Source organism: Poecile atricapillus, chromosome 3, assembly GCF_030490865.1.
Source record: "Poecile atricapillus isolate bPoeAtr1 chromosome 3, bPoeAtr1.hap1, whole genome shotgun sequence".
Classification (NCBI taxonomy): Eukaryota; Metazoa; Chordata; class Aves; order Passeriformes; family Paridae; genus Poecile; species Poecile atricapillus.
In genome coordinates this window covers 89,497,595-89,515,387 of record NC_081251.1, presented here as the reverse complement: position 1 = coordinate 89,515,387, position 17,793 = coordinate 89,497,595, and positions in this window count along the sequence as shown.

Genomic DNA, 17,793 nt, shown 5'->3' with positions numbered 1-17,793 from the left:
TTAAGTGAATAATTAAAAGTTTCAAATCCTTTCTAGTATGAGACAACATATGGTAAGGTCATGAATATTCTTTAGAGGTGAATATATAGGTTAGCCAGGTTTTGACAAGTGTGCTTGTCACATGCTAGCTGTGAAATGCAATTCTATAAACACTGCTCAACCATAAAGTGCCAAATGCTCTGGCTTTATTCCTGCCTTTATATTTGTAATGAAAATGTCACCATTTGGACTGAGGGAGAAAATGGTAGGACTAAAAACAGTAGAAGTGTGTGGAGCACAAGCGTACACTTCTGTCACTGAGTGCTTGGTAAGCATTCATTTTCCCTTACAGTCCCACACCAGGTGGATAAATAAGAACCACTCAGCTGATTTGTCCAAGGCTGATGAGGAAGTTGGTGTCAGGTTGGGGGTGGAACTCACTGTAAAGAGCTGTGGCATATGCAGATTGCTGGGAGATGGCTTGTCTCTGTGCCTTTTCTGCGTGCAGTCTTTTGGTACCTGTATGACCAGGGCACACTAAGACAGGAGTTTGATACAGGAAGTGTTTTAGTGAAGGAATTAGTTAGTTTGAAAAACAAATAAAGCAGAGTGTTTGTTGCACTATATTGGGAATGGCAAAAGTAACGACACAGACTCTCTTGTGGGCTGTACAGGAGAGCAATCTTCTTTTATAGACAAGTACAAGAAGGTCTGAGAGGTAAAACTCTCATTGGTCATTAAACCATCACTATTGTTGTACAATTAGGAACTACACCCCTTGACTGTTTCTTGCAAGTAAACAACAAGGATCCAAACAACACTTGCAAAGGTTGTTGTCTTTCCCCAAGGACTGTTTGGATTCCTCCTTATGCTTTCTCAGGCTAGAGTGAGAACGTTGTATGACTTAGTTTCACACAGGCTCTGTGCTCCCTGCCTGCTTTCAGCATCCATAAGTTTTCATATGGGATTTTTTCCCCTCAAGGTCCATTCAAACAGTTTTCCATAACATTTTATGTGTGTGTGTAAGTTTCATACCAGTACTTAATGCTTTGGGCTATGCAGCTGTTTTCTTTGTGAAAACATTTCCTCTGTATAATTGGCCAGCTTTCAGCATTGATTAAAGTTAGATAGGAATTTTGACATTTATGAACATTTCATACATAAAACTATCAGTTCAACTTGTTCGTACTTGAACATGTATGAGCCATGTTATATTATCCCAGTTCTGCCAAAAATTAAGGCATATCCAGCTTGTTGTAGGGCATTTTGTCAAGAAGATGGGTCAGCAGGATTACAGTGCTTTGAAGAACAACTGTATCTGAAAGTATATTTGCATTTGAAAAATGCTGTATTCATAAAACTGGTTGTCGTGGTTTTAAAACAGTAACTAAAAAATTACTTATTTCCTGCTGTGAGATATGGATTAGAGCAAGAGCAAAACAGGCTTAAAACTTAAAAGGAATAAAGAAAGTTTATTAACAAACTACAAGAATAAGAACACCAGAATAAACTTCCAGAAAACCCTTTTTATCCCCTACTACCCACCATTCCTTTGTTCACATGACAACATAGAGACAAAAGCTTTGGAACTTTGGTGTTTAAAACAGTCCCAATTCCTGCTAGAGTCTTTTCATCAGTCTTTGTAGAGAAACAGAAGTTTTCTTCTGCTAATCTATGGAGTTTTCTACAAGAAAGCTATTTCTGTTATAGCTTTCTATTTTCCTGATGCCAGCTGCCCAGAAATCTTGTCATCAGTTCACTCCTCCCATTTCACATCACTCTGAGGTGTGTTATGGGCCATGAGTCTAGGGATGTCATTTTTAAGGATGAGTTATTCAAAGGCAAAAGTTCTCTTCATCTGTCTCTGTGAGCTTCCCTGGAAACAGTTTTCTCATTGGCTCTCAAGGCTTCAAATCTTCAACTATTACTCTATCTCACTCTGTTCCAGCACCTCACTGTATCACAATTACTCCACCTTTTGCTCAAAATCCAAACTTTGAACACTCTATTCCTCCCCATATACTCTATCATGAATTAAAGGAGTTTTTTCAAGACCCTATTGTCCATCTCCATAGCTTTAACAGAAAAATATTTCCGCTTATAAAGCATCTCCTTATTCTCTACCTCTTCTGAAGCTTAATTCTTTTCTTTACTGTCTCTGATAGTTTATAAAGTCTCTTTACATGTTGATTACTCTCTTTTTCTCTCTCTGGATAAAAGGATTAATCTGCAAGTCTCATCTGGGGAATGAAAGGGTTAAAATCTTGCCCAGGCTTTTGTAGATGGTTCTGTGATCTCTGCCGGAGCAGGACTGAGAGCTGCTCTTTGATGGAAGATTCTTCATGGCTGCTCTGGAGAGTGTGGTCGCTGTCTCAGCCTGCCGCAGGTCAAGAGCTTTTTTTTTCTTTCTTTACTCAGCAGTCTCTGGTGAATTCAGTCACAGCAAAAACTGCAGCCGAGCCAGGGACCGGCCTGGCCCAGCCAGAGCCCGGGGCAAGCCCCGCAGGCCCCATCTCCTGGCCGGGAGCCACGGCAGGCCCAGCCCAGCCCCTGCCTGGGCCACATGGCCCGGGCAGGGGACGGGAAGCCAGCTAAAGTTACCTTTCACAGCCAGGAAACAAAGAGACAAAGAAATTCCCAGGCTTAGGTCTTAAGGTGGTGTTCACAGGTTGATCCCACTTTTCAATGGTCAAAACTGCTGTCAGTTCTTAGAAGTGACCGATAATTGGTCAGGAGAAAAAGACTCCCATCATCCACCAGCAGCTTCAACTTCCTTCGCTCTCAAAACCACCTTAAAGGTAAAGTCACTTCATGACACTGGTAAAACTAGGAATGCTGAATAAATCAATTTTCGGATAGGAAAAAGACACCAAAATCTATAAAGATAAAATTTTGATTCAAATTCAAATTAACAGTCAGATTTTGTCATATTTCTTGATTCAATATAGTATCTCTTTCTCCCAAGTATTGCTCCTCATTTGGTTTGGAGGTGAAAATATCTTAAGTGTAGTTAGGGGCCTAATTCCCATTGAATTTATTTCATTGAGAATGGGTGCTCACATCAAGCTGTAGAATAAGGTACTGCACAGTATATGTGAGGTATAAAATGTGGCATATCAGAACGAGTGGTATACCATTGCCATCTGATTTACTGTTACTACAGGTTTCTTTCCAGTAAAATTTTAATAAAAATTCAGTTTGCCATTGGTGCATATATAGTGATACAATAGAAGCTGATGTTTTTGTATTACCTTGTTGATTCTGTATTCCCTTCAAAAAGTGGGAAACTGCTTCTGAGCTGGAATTTCTAGCTAGTGGTAAATAAATTACCTTCACTGGAGGAACAAGACAGCCTGTTAAACTTAAGACTGAACATTTTTGATACATCAGAACAGGGTGAAAGTGCAGTACCAATATACATTGCATGGTATAGTATGTCATTCAACCCTTCTCCAAGTTGTTTCAGAGAATTGCTTCAGGTTAAGGAAAAGATTAAAAATGTTTTTTGAGGGCTAAACAAAGACAGGTTTGTCCTTTTCTTTAGATTCTGCAGGAGGCCTCATAACATTTCTATGTATTAGACAGCCCTAATTTCAGGATATAGAAGCATTTCTGTGGAGAAAAGGGGCAGTTCTGGAGAATAATGGCTCTCCACAACCACATATCCATATTTCATTTTAGTCCACCTAACCAAATTCCAGCTAGTGACTTTCAGCTATGGACACATAATTTCTTTGCTGTTTTTCTGGTGGGCCATGAATTCCAAAGGGCAGCTTAACAGGCAGCTGTTTCTGAAGCATTGTGGCATGTTTGTCTAACCATGTCAGCTGGGAATTTTAGGTTGCACCTAATTCTGCCAGCCAGATAGGATAGAGGACAGTGGAGAAGTAGATTACATCAATCTTGTATTTTCTGGCTGTTCATAGGCAGTCTGGGGAGACCTTTTTTAATCAAGGCATCCTTGTTAGAAAACAATCCATAGAACACTTTGAAGTGGGGATGAATCCTCAAGAGAGGACTTAGTGGTCTGAGTAGTCAAGGATGTTTGGTCATGCAGTATTGGTGATTGACAGATGGGGACATCCAAGTCAAGATCAGAAGCCAATTTTACTGAGTATACAAGGTGTTTATATAGGGTTTTACTCATACGGCGCTTATATAGGCTTCTGTTTTTGGTAACAATTTCCCATTGGTCACACATTCTTGATGACATCAGTTACCAGGTATTAATTTCAGAGTTTCACAACATCACTCTTGGTTACTTCTACCCCAGGGAGTAGTTATCCATGTCTGTCTCTGCCATGTTTCTGTTTGATTAGGCCTAAGCCATTAGGCTCCTTTATCAGTTCCATTGTGCTCTCTGTTTTATTCCCCATAATCCAGCTCTCTTTGATGTCTCATTAGTGCCTGTGTGTCATTGGGAATATGTAGTTAAGTTTTCTTCTGTAGGCTTTGTTAGTATGTGGGATGAGTTGGTTTGTTTTTGATTTCTTGTGTGGGAATGAGTGGGTGATTTTAGATTCTGAATGTTACAGTGGCATTATGCTGTGAACAGTGAGAGAACATCTCATCTGTTTTTTGTTGGGTAGCTATGAATTAAATACTTTTATTCTCTAGCAAGAATTTTAGGAGACTGTGCTAACAAAATGTGAGAAAAACTGTGAAGTAGCTGTTTCTCTGACAGAGTTTCTTCAAACATAACACAAAAAGCACATATGGTAGCTCTAGTGTCTGGCAATTGTTTTTACTGTTGGTGCTGTCAAACTGTTGGAGTCTGTTTCCATTTAATTCTTGATCAGCATGAGAAATTTCTTCCTTGGATTTTAAATCTTCTTGTAAGACTGCAAAATAATCAGAACAATTAGGGGTGGAAAAATCCTCAAGGTCTTCAAGTCCAATCTTTGACCAAATACTACCATCCCCATTAAACCATATAACAGAGCCCTAGGTCTGCTTGGTTTTTGAACACTTCCAGGGAGTATGACTCCACAACTTTCTTGAGCAGGCTGTTCCAATGCTTGAAAATGTTTTCAGTGAAGACATTTTTCCTAACACCCAGCCTGAACCTCCCTTGGTGCAATTTCAGGTTATTTTCCCTTAATGATGTTGGTGACTGTCCCGCTGTTTGTCAACACTGGGCAATACAACACATATGCATCCATAAAGTGATTTGTTAAATCTTCAATCTGAGTTTAATATTCTAGAATATTATGTGGACAAAGGTTCACAGCAGGATCATTCTTTTGAGAACAGCTCTGAAATGAACTTTTGTGCAGATAAGCAGCAGTGCCCATCCCAAGGCTGAATATCCCATTGCATGTGAATTAGCTTAAAATGAAGCACTAGAGCACCTCTGTCTGCTCTGTCGAGCTAGCTGCACCAAGGTAATGGGGATGTGGGTCCAGACTCAACTTTGGCAGCTTGTGCTGCTGAAGTAGCATGGAGATGGTCCTTCTGTGCTCCAGGCACATGCTGTCACATTTGAGCACTAAGTAATGAAGTGAGCTGTTGTGCTAAATGCATTTGTTTAATGCTTTGAAAAGACAGTGTAGTGCTAATGAGGAGTACTGGGCTGGGAATACAAATGATTGTACACCACCATATCTAATCTGACAAAAAAGGCATTCAGGCCTATTCATAATGTCCTATGTACTAGTTACCATTGCTATATTTTTTGTAGAACTATCTCTCAAGATGTTTTTATTTAAAAAATACTCAGCTGCTGTTACAGGTTAGATTATGCGACTGCTGTGGCAGTTAAGAGGTGCATTCAAAGAAGGCAATAGGGACTCCCAGTGCCATTTGTATAAGCCAGTGAAATACATGCTTCACTTTCTGCAGCTCAGCTGTGGCTGAACCCAGTTGCTCCTCTTCTCTGCTCAAGTCTATGAGGTCAGAGTTAAACCAGCACCCACTTATTTTAATACATATTTTAAACATTAATAAATTTTACAATCTTCTAAGGTCAACAGATGAAAACCTTTCTTTTTTTCTGTAAGGTGTCAGTCATGACAAAGAGATCTTATTTTACCAGTATGATCTATTTCCAATGCATCATCAGCCTTGCTATCACAGTCTCCAATAGAACAGTCCATTTGTTGCAGTTACAGGGTCACTGGCAATTTTTGGCTTTTGGGTATATGGACCATTTTTTCAAGTGTAGGGAGTATGCTCATTATTTGATAGCATCAGCCCTTTCAACAGAAAGGAGAGCTCCTCTATTGTGAGAAATCTTTTTTCCTACCCAGAAAGAGGCACCAGTCTGGAAGTTACAGGTATCCTTGGTTTGCTTGCAAAAGCAATCTGGCAAACCTAGCAGATGCCGAGCAGGGCCAGTAAAATATGTACCTATGGTGGTTAGATCTTAACTAAGCAGACCACAGAACTTATCTTTCATACAGGCCTCAGCTTCCTGCCAAGTCCCTGCCCACTGAGAAGTCTGGGCAATAGGAAAATATTTGCAGCATGCCCTTGAAGCTATTTCAGTTCAGGGTGAGATGCCAGCTCCTCGATTAAGTACCTCTCACACAGAACACCCTCCTGCCAATCTTTCTGCTTGTAGATGATGGCAAGTGTTTTGTGTGCAAGCTTTCAAGAAGTCTGATTGAGAAATGATGTCACAAAAGATAGCACTTCTGTGGCATGAAACAGCCCTGCCAATAAAAAACTGCAATTAACCATATAAATGATAATATAATCATATTATGTAAACTGTAATTTCCTACAAAAAATAATTCTGATATAATCTTTGTTACTGGTCTAAACAAATCACAGTCTATCATTGGCACTGTTCCTGTTGTCTGTGAAAGACCCTTGCCTGCTATGAAAAGGGGAAAGTATTCTCAGAACTTGAGGTGGAGATGAAGTTTCACCTGTGTACCTTGCAGCTGCTCCCTGAAGGTCATCTTTCTTTGTCAGGTTGGGAGGCAATGCAGAACTTTCTATCTGCCATTTTTGTCATGACTCAAAGGAGGCACCTGCAAAAATAAAGGGTCTAAGTGCTGAATAACTACTAGGAGTGATCCTAGGAGGAAAGGTGAAGTTTAAACAAAGTAATGAGCAAAGAGGATTTCTGTGCCAACTAAGTCTGTGGGATGGCCTCTAATCACAGCAGTATAGGTACAAATCAAAAACTGCAAACACTGAGCTCCAAAACTGTGGTCTTGAAGCTTGCATGTCTTCCAGCAATACTGATAGGAGATTCACTACTGCATCTGAAACAGGGCCTAGAAGCTGTAAACAGGGCACATATAGAGGTATTTTACAGCTGAGATGCAAAGGAGCTGAGAAACTTAATTCCCTCCAGTTTCAGAATAACATTACCTTCATACCGTTTTGAAGGATGGAATTCCCAGGAACAATCATCCAGCTCACAAAGACAAGGTGACATTTTAGATTGAAATTTTATTTTGAAAAGCCTTTTTATTCCTATAGCTGGATATTCAAGCTGATTTTATTCAACTAGTAAAGCACTACTTTAATATTCGGAATGTTTTTAATATATTTGAATTCCAATTTGTGTGTAAGCATAGCTTAACACTAATCAGGAATCCAAAATAAATTGACTCTTAATAGCAGTTACTTTTTTCTAGCATAAAATATAGACATTAGACTTAACATACCGTGTTAAGTGATTGTGTATGAAGAGACCGTGTCTTACTGATTAGCAAAAAGAAGCCCCAATGTAATATAAAGGTTGTGTTCTGCTGCAAATGTACACTGCATTACTAATCAATGAGAATCCAGCTCCTTCTGTGAGGTAAAAAAACCACAGAAATGGAAAACCATTAATTATCAAAGCCAGGAATTTCCATTTGCTGTATAAAATCATAAATTAAATCAGTGATCCGAATTACTGATCAGTCTATTTTGAGGCACAGTTTAAGTGAGTCTGGATTAGAAGTAGGATTTTTGCTAAGACAGGTAGGTATATTTTTGCATACTCCAAGTTATTCAAGCTGCTAAAGAATCATATGGAGTAAGTACTGGGGCCATGCTGTAGCTAAGGGGTGTGAACATAGAAAAAATATATGGCTGAAGGTGAAAATAAAGAAGTTCTACTGCTTAGAAAAAAAAAATAGTTTAAATGGCATTGTAGTAAATAAATGTAGCAGAAGTTTCAATTGTGGAAGGACCTGAAGATCAAGCCAGTGAATGTAAAATTTGGATTGAGCTTTTCTGGCTTTGGGTAGAGATACTTCCTTGATGTAGTTTTCATAGTGTTTGCATTGCCCTCTTGTCATTAGTTTCAGTGGGGATTATGAATGCTTGAAGGAGAGCAGCAGCTTTACTCCTTCCTAGCCATCAGCTTTCAGCTATTTAGCTACAGAAATAAATGTAACTCTTTCTTGGTGGACATCTACACTGACCAGCCCTGGACTGCTTTATGCCACAGATACAACAAATTTCACATTTCATGCTCCCCAAACTATCTTCTTAAGAAGCTACAGTTTTAACATATCCCCTTAAGGATGAGTGTTTTCATTTCTGGTTTACCTCCCTGGGCATTAAGAACTCAAAGCAATTTTTTCTTCCTTTATTATCTTTACTATAATATTTACTATTATCCTTTTGTTCAACACAGCATCCAAGACTCAGAAAAACAGATTTTTTCTTAAAGAGCTGGACAGTAAGTAACGAAGGGTAGTAAGTGGTACTTGTATAGGGACAGCCTGTAAGTATCCTTAATGGTCACCATCTCATCAAGACCTTCATCAAGACAGCATCACTAAATGTTCAGGTAAGCACAGATGAGCTTTTATGGGAAATGAAATATCTGACTTCAGAGCAGAAAACTCTGCTCTAAAGGGGTTTACGGCTGTAATGCAACAAATGACACGTACAGCCCAAACAGCCAAAGACAAATTTGCCAAATGGGAAATATAGGTGTCCGTCCCAGCCCTTGAAAATAGCTCTAATGAAGAAACCTGCAGTTAACATGTGGAGTTACACTGAGGACACAATTGTGCTAAGAGGAAGTGAGGGGTTGTATCCAGACCTGCTGTTTCCTTTTTCCCTCCCTTCAAGAAAGTGAGAATTCTCCTCTGGGTGCAAATCTGTGATTCAGGTACATTTACAGTCTTCAACTTTTCACCTGGAGCTGAATGTAGCTGAGAGTTCACAAAATTTGAGTTCTAGCCAATTTCTGTCCCAGTCACAATGTGATAAATTTCAAGGGTTAAACTTTATTTAACTGTTTTACTGATTGCAAATCAAGGCACAGTGAGAGGCCCTTCTATATGTGAAGATTAGACTTAGAATATTAAACTTAGAATATTTGCAAAATACAGAAAAAATTACATGGATTTAGTATACTGAAAAAAATCAAACTGAAAAATCAAACTAGAACCCCAAGTTTACAAGTAGTGATTGTGCTGAGGGGATGATAAAATAGGTCTCCCATGCACTGCAGCAGTAGAGGAACCTCTTCACAAACATTTGAATTACAATGAGAGCAAAATCAAGTTGACACATAGAAGCTGTGATCCCCAAATGAAATGTGAGTCACAGAAAAAGCACTGGATAAATCATTCTTTCCTTTCACAAATAAAAGGGTTCAGCCAGAAAGCAGTGATAAAAAAGAAGGAAATTTTCCAGTATTAGAGAAAGTGAGCAGAAGATGCAGTTTATTGAAGGAGATTTTTTTGAGTAAAGCATTTTCTCACACTTTACATAAAACACCTTCTTTTGTGCACACTTCTTTCCTGCACTTCCATTTTCTTCATTCAAGTCCTTAAGTCATTGCTGCAGTACTCCCTAAAAATGCTTTTACTAATTAATTATTAATAAAGTTACAGTATTATTATAGCCTTAAACTGGCCAAAGAACTGAGCAGCTTGCCAGGGCAAAACTAGAGGTGAATCCCAGAAGGCTTTAGCAAAAGAAGGGGAAAGCACAGTCAGACAAAGTATGAAGGATGAGCTCTGCAAATTTCTCTTCTCATCACACTCTAAATGTTCGTTTCTTTTAAACTGCTACTAGATGTTTCTTTGGTCTTAAATCCCTGTCTGTTAGTTCCCTCTGACCTGCTGTCTGACATGTTTTGGTGAACTCCTGGGGACCACCACCACTGTATTCATGTTAGGCCAGGCAAATTCCATGTGAACAGAGATAATACCTATGTGTGAACACTTTCAAGATCTGCCCTTTGGTCATGGTATCAAATTGTTATATGTAATTGAAAGGGAAGTGTCTTAAAAGGGGGCTCTGGAACAGATTCTCAGATGATAAACAAAATTTGGTATATTGTTGTTTGTTCTTATTTTCATTTCATTCATGACAGTGTGTTTGTAACTATTTTCTGATTTTTCTCTTTAGAAGATAACTTCTAAAGGGGATAGCTTTTTAAATTGGTCTTTAAATACTGACTCATAAAGGTCCCTATTAAAAGGCTTATTCTTGACATACTTTCAACAAAAGAAATAATAGGAGAATTTTCTAACTGACTGCTGTGTGAATATCTAGAATTAAAAATACCCAGCAGTGGCAGTGGTAAAAGTAATGTGTACAGTGAGTTTCCAAAGAAAAACTGAGATTTTAAACGTAAGAAATGTAATCTGTGGGATTAAAGTTTAGATTATTTATTATCCATGTTATTAAAAATGTAGAAAAGAAAATAAAGGCTTGGGGATTCATAAAGTTATAAAACCCATATGACTTTTGGAAGCAGGGCCTTTTAAAAAAGAAACATTTTTTCCATTAAAAAGATTTTTTATACATCTGATGTGTCAGACCCATGAGGTTTAATAGGCCATTTCAGCAAGAGGATATCTCATTAAGTAAAAATTATTTCTCAAGAAGTGGTAATATGGTGTCTTAAGAGAAGAGGAAAGCAGCCAGCCACTGGCTGCATCCTTTGTATTAGGAATGTCTGATTTTCCTAGCCTTAGTAGGCACATGTAAAAATCTTACAGCTCAGGTCTGTAGGGCATATTTCATGTACTGCAATGCAGAGAGAAGGTCCTGAAGATGTTCACAGCTGAGAAAACAACAAGCATTTTCCTTATGAACAGCAGACTAGCATAAGATAACAAGGTGTGCAGAGCTGATAAAAGACATTGCATGAGCACTATGTGATATAGTTGCTCTTCCAATAGTTTCTGTGTTGAAGAAATCTGGGTACAGCAGATGAGCAGCAGATCACATACAGAAATTAGGGTTGTCAGTAACCATTCGTGTATCAGTGACTTGGAATTCCAAACAGCATCCGTTTGCCAGAGATATATGGTATTCTGTATATGACACAGGCTTCCCTCCAGAAGAAAGTGTGATCTCGTGCATTCTTACATAGTTTTGCAGGAGGTCTTCTAACCTCTCTACCACTTTGACTTTATTCAAGGAACAAGGCAGACTATAGTGTTGTAGCTTTTAACACCATATTTAATACATTGGTATATGAGTTCATGATAAAACTAATTTTGATTACATGCTTGCATGACTTTTCCCTTTTGAAAATTGACTTTTTGGACATCCTCTGGCATTACTGGAGTGCTGATTCTGTTGAGAGAAATGTCATGGCCCAGAGAATAATTATCCAGCATAGTGAGACAGTGGCATTAATGACACTAAACCTTTCAAAGTGAATCAGTCCTCCAAACTATGAAGCTTATTTAAAAATAACATTTTACCACAGATCATTCTGTGAGGAGGGACTTCGCCTTCTTATTTCTGAGCTTGTAGGATTTATGGTTTTCCACCTTTCTCTGTAGTTTTAAAAGCAGCTAGGTTAGTTTTTTTACTTTTGTTCTTTATTTTATTTTATTTTATTTTTTAAAGAAGAAAGTGGAGAGTTTCACAGAACTCTGGAAATTTAAATCCACAGATTTCATTTAATGAAATTCATTCAGTTGTGGCCAGCACTGGGATCCTACCTTCTCTCTAACTCAATAAAGACCCAGAAAGGGAAAAGCCATCTGGTTTTTGTATTAGGTTTTCACTTTCTGGCATAAATCATGGAATAAATATCATTCTGATCTTCAGCTCTAACTCAGCCTCCCTGCAGTAAATGAAACAGCTCCTGCTGATTTCAGTGAGAGCTGGAGCAGGCTTTCACAAGCAGTGTTCTTTAGTCACTTCTCTGCATTCAGAAAACAGTTCAATGCTTTGTAACAGTTCCAAACCCATTTTAAATATGGGGAACATATTTAAAGAAGAACTTCAATGTCAAATCAAACCAGGCACACAAAAGTGCCTCAGAGAACTTCCTTTTAGGTCAACAAGAACTTTCCACTGACTTCACTGGGCATTGAATCAAGACAGAAAATCAAAGCCATAAATTTAAAATCTGAATATAATTAAATAAAATGGATAGCCTTAAAAAGAGGTTCTAGCTAATAAGCTTCATTCATTACCAAGCCAAAATTCAGAGGCCACTTTAATACAAAAAAACTGGGCAGAGAGCATCTAAGTGTGTGTGAGTTGCTTTCATGCTGATAGCATAAGTGAGTAGATTCAACTATAGCAGCAAATCAAATTATCCAAAGTATTTTAAAGCTATATAATGTCTAAAACATACTAGATCCATCTTTTCTCCAGATTGTTGCTGCAAGCAATATTTTTCCAAAAGTCCTCTGGAAGTAGCTTTGGCTGCAGTCTGTATCAGCACATTCAGTCAAAAATTCCTCAAAGCAGGACTTGTGTGATTTCAGTAATAGGTGTGTCAAATTAGGGCCAACAAAAACTCTACACAAATGACATTTATTAAAACTGGATTCTATTCATGACAGTGCTTAAGGCTGTATTTGGCAAGCAGTTCAGTCATTGTGCAGTGGAAGTTTGTCTTTTTTTTCCTGTCACTAAGATATGCCCACAGCTTTTCCCATCTCAGTCCTGACATGCTTTTGTGTTTCTGGTGTCCTTCCTTTTGAACAGTCACTGGTGATGATAAAAGCAATACCCTGTGGTACCAGAGGAGGTCGAGTGACCCTAGTCCACAACAAAAAGAGAAAACAGAAACTGCTGCCACAACAATCTGAGACTACTGTGTGTTGTGATAGGTGCCAGCATTGCTACTATCATTTTGCCAAAGTACTTGTCCTAGTACCAATAAAATGTCTGCATGTGCCCAGAGAAGATGAATATGCCATCAATAATTCTGGGGGATTCTTTATAGAAGCAATGAATAATATTTCAAGTTTGAGTCTCTGGCTTTTCTCACATTTCACTTTCTTCAAAGCTTTGCATTGGACCAGGCTGTGTCTGCTAAACCTTTGTTTTTCTGAGGGAGAGCTGTGAGTTTCAGTTAGTATTGCAAATGTTTATTTGTGTGTGAAACTGTTAATGAAAGTTTTGCAATGACTCAAGAAAGCTCTGAATCACCTGAAAGGTGATTCATCAAGCTTGCACTGAAAATTCTTTCCAGAGGCAGGTGTCCCAGACTGAGAATGCATTGTATGCTCTCACACGTTGTATTTGAGATGTGATTAATTCTCTCAGCAGAATTCTGGAGTCTTTTAACTTGAATGACTTTCAAAGTGATAAGATGCAACTGAACTTTTAATCTTACAGTTGTTATTCATGCATTGATATACATAATATTATCCAGTATATTGTATATATGTATTATATATAATACTCAGTGTATTCTTAGTTATTTCTTTCTGAAATTTATCCTCCAGATTACTATTCCCTTTTCCTTCTTGCCTAGCCATGTCTTACATTCAGAATATCATGTTTTTCATGATATTCTGGCATTAGGATGCCATAGAATATGCCATTTCAAAATGCCAGTCATCCTAATAGGGGGAAATAGACAATATTTCCCTCCTATTAATTGTTCAGATAATCTTCTGTACTTTCAAATAAATCTAACTGTTCTAGCTATCTTCTAGCTGAGGACCTTATCGCACTTTGCAGTTTCATGGATTAGACCTTGTGACTTCACTGTGAAGCATGGAAATATTAAGATTTTGGTTTTTTTCAATTGAAAAATTCAGATACGGATAAGGTATAAAGCTTTTTAATGGCTATGAACTGGTAAATGGATGGTGATCTGGTTAAGTATTTTTTTATTCCTTAGCTTCTTAGCCTGATCTTAACTCTTACTTGATGCATAAACAGAGTTTCTTAGGTGAATATGTGTGTAAAACTCACACTTGTGTAAGTGAAAATTCTGGCATGGTATCATATAACCAGTTTAAGTTGGGAAGAGAAGTTAGGAAACACAGTCCTGACACCCAGGGCCATTCTAACAATCTATAATAGTACTGTATTGTAGGCTGGGAACACTGATGTGGTCTGTGTCACAAACGGACTTTATTTCTGTAAGCTGCTTGCCAACTCTAGACAATGCACATTCTTTTCACAGCTTGCTCATAGATGTACTCACCAGTTCATCCCTCTTGAGCCTAAACATCAATCTGAGAGCAGTAGCTGTTTATCTCAGTCATTCCTGATAGCTTTTGATTGTCAGGAAAATTAATCCACAAACACCAGAGGTTTATGTCCAAAAAGGAGACAGAGGAGTCCTTTTACTTTATTTGAATAAAGGGAGATGCCATAGGGCATTCCACTGGGGTCTCTCAAAATTTTGGAGGATGCAGCCTCCTTTTTATCCTAATTTCCTGGCCACATGGCCCTCTTTCTTTCCCCATTGGCTGAGGTACTTGAGAAGTACAGACTTCCTGGAACACCTGATACCTAAGATTCCCCTCTAATGTATAATCCTCCTTCTTAATTCTCAATTCTTAGGAATTTATGGTGTTTCCCCATTGTATCTTTCATCTTTCAATATCCAATTTCATTTATCAGCAAGCATACAGTTTGTTTGTAAAGGCAGATACCTTTTTTTTCCATTCATCAATCAGTGAAATCTTTCCCATTGTTTCTTTTATCTCTCATTGCTAGTTTTATTTACCAGCAGACCCACAGCTTGTTTGGAAAGACAAATCTGCCATTCCTCTCATGATGAAGTATTATGATGGATCTATTTCTAATCTCATACTGGGAGTGCTGTAGTTGACCTGTGAATTATGTACTATTCAGGTATATCTAGTGGATCTGTTGCTATTTTTTCTTTTCTCTCACCTCCCATTAAAAAGGATAAATAAAACCCATTTATTTGCTGTTTTGTTTGCTACTGGGAAAGTTTTGCTTATTGAGCATTGCAGCTCATTTATCTGCAGTATCATTTAGTTTGAAGACTTCTGGCTTTGGGCTTGAGTTGATTCTGTGTGGATGGTTTTGCAAGGACACCTAGAAACTGAAGTTAGCCTTTCAAAGCCATTCACTTGTCTTGGTTTAGAAGACAGGTGTCTTGTAGGGAGGGTAGGAGCCCCCCTTGGAACGAAAATGTAGAGCCCCTCCCTCCGAATTATTATAATTTTGAAATCAAGGGCTCTCAGGCAGAGATCTGGGGATAGTGTAATAAATTATGTGTAAGTAAAAATTCGTAAAGATATATAAATAAGATGTATATGTTAAAATAATAAAAACCAAAGATGTGTATGTAAAAAGAAAGAAATCCTCCTCCCAAACCTGGCTGGGAGCTCTTCTCCGAAAGAAAAAGATTGTAGCCAACACCCAGATAAGAGACATTAACTCGGAAAATAGGCAGGATGGGAGCCATCAAAGACAACAAAAGGACTAGCTCGGGGGAGGAACCCAACTCCGGACCTGACCAACGTCTCTGCAGACATCAGTTGTGAAACAATCAAAGTCGACAAAGACAAGCCTCAGAAAAAGTATCCTCTGCGAGTCCTGAATCCCCCACCTGCCAGACCAGTGTTGGAGATACAATCACTGGAAACAAAGGGGGAGACTCCGCCAAGATTTCCATCGGCACCAACCCCGGATCACACCACTTCTGCCTTGATAACCCAAAATTAAAATACATACAGAGTCTCTTTACATATGAGGAGACTCTGTCTGGACACAAGTTAGGTCTATTCTTCCAAGACAGGAAATCTATTCACCAAACAATCAAGAACACTTGGTGAATAGAGCCTGCTTGGAATTTTAGCCTGAGGACTTAAAAATCCTATAAAACCCCAAGCCTGAGAGCGCTCAGACGTGGACTTGGGAAACCTACACCTCGGGTGTAGGTCCTGTCCACCCAGCGCTGCGCTGATCATTTTTATTGTGGTTTTTCTCTCTGTTTTTTCCTATGTTGTTTATTAATAAATTTCTCTTTAATTTTATCCAAAAATTGCCTTTGCATTTATAACAGATTGGTGCCGTGACTCGGATCGGAAAACTGTGGGAGAACCTCGCTGTCCAGGAGGGTACCCCCGCTGATTTCAGTGGCCTGGGAAGCCGAGAACCTCCGCAGTTCACTCCGATATCCGAACCAAATTTAGGCTGAGGTAAAAACCACAATAAAAGAGGATACGGATCCAAGAAGAGCTCGGGAAAAAGCCATGGCTTGGTAGCTCATAAAAAGTCAGTCGTGCACGAAGACATCCTCGCAAGAAAATTGCTGTAAGTACTGCGAGGTTGAGCGAGTGATTGGGCGAGCGTGTGTGAGACGTGATCTGATCACGGAGCGAGAGCGGACTCCAAAGCCGCGGTTCCATCCTCCCGCGAGGGAATTGGCCGGCCACGGAGGAAGCGAATCGGTGTGAGAGGGCTCTCTCTACGCGTTTGTAAAGCCTGGGGCCAAAGGGGTGCTCTGGGGGACCGATCACAAAGGGCTGGAAGAGGAAGAAGACGTCCAGTAGAGCTCGGGAATGAGTAAACTCTTCTAGCAATCAGGACCCAAGGAGAGGTCCGGAGGAGAGATCAAAGCGCTAAGAAAGACCCCGGTACAGCAAACCGCGAAGGTGAGTATTAGCAGACTTTTGTCTCTCAAAACACAAACACAACGCAGAGAAACAGGTAAGACTCCCTTTTTTTTTTTTTCACCATGGGACAGAGAAAGAGTAAAATACAAAAGCCAGTAGATAAGAAGAATCCTTCCATAGAAACGAAGGAATTGTTAGACATCCCACCAGAAAGTCCTTTTAGGTTGGTTGTTAAAATATTGAGAAAATTGCCCTGAGAGAAAAAGAAGTCCAAGGCAAAAATGATCTACTATTGTGCTGAGGTTTGGGGTGGGCAGGAACTGAGACCCCATCTCATTTGGCCAATATTAGGAACGTTTGAAAGGTGGACGTGTAATGAATTGCTCTCTTATGTAGAGAGCAAGGTTCCCTCAGACTCTGAGGAGAAGGAATACGCCAAACTCTGGCTAAAGGCCAGAGTAGGGCTATTTCCAATGAAACTAAAAAGCGAAACAAAAACAGAAACCTGGGAGCCCCTTGATCATTTACCCCCTCCGTACCACGGGCCGGCAGGACCTCCCGTGGTGGATCAAGTGGTGCCATCAGCTCCCACGGGCTCGCCGGCACAACCAGGTGAAGCACACACATCGCGAACAGGGGAGCCGGCACCAGCAGTGGTTCCGGTGGCCCCCCCTCTGGCTCCTCCTGTGGGGACCGCAGCCGCCGCCGCTTCTCCAGAACCTATGGTGGTGCGAGGTCGGGGATCTCCATATCCCCCATTGCCCGTCCCACTGCCACAACCAGGCCCCTCGAATTTGGCAGAGGGAATCCTTCATAGTAACCTGGTGGCAACAGGTTACATCAATAATAAAGGAGCAGACTCTCAAAAAACCCCAATTCCCCCCCCCGCAAGCAGGACTCGTTTTAAGTCTAGACAGATGAGTGAAGGATGGGAAGAGAATGAGAGTAGGCACAGAATGTTCCCTCTCAGGGAGGTGCCTACCGCCCCAGGAGTGATTGGGTTTGTGAATGTACCCCTAAACTCAGGGGATGTGCGAGCGTTTAAGAAAGAGATGAGACGATTGTTAGATGACCCGTTTGAGGTAGCTGAGAGGTT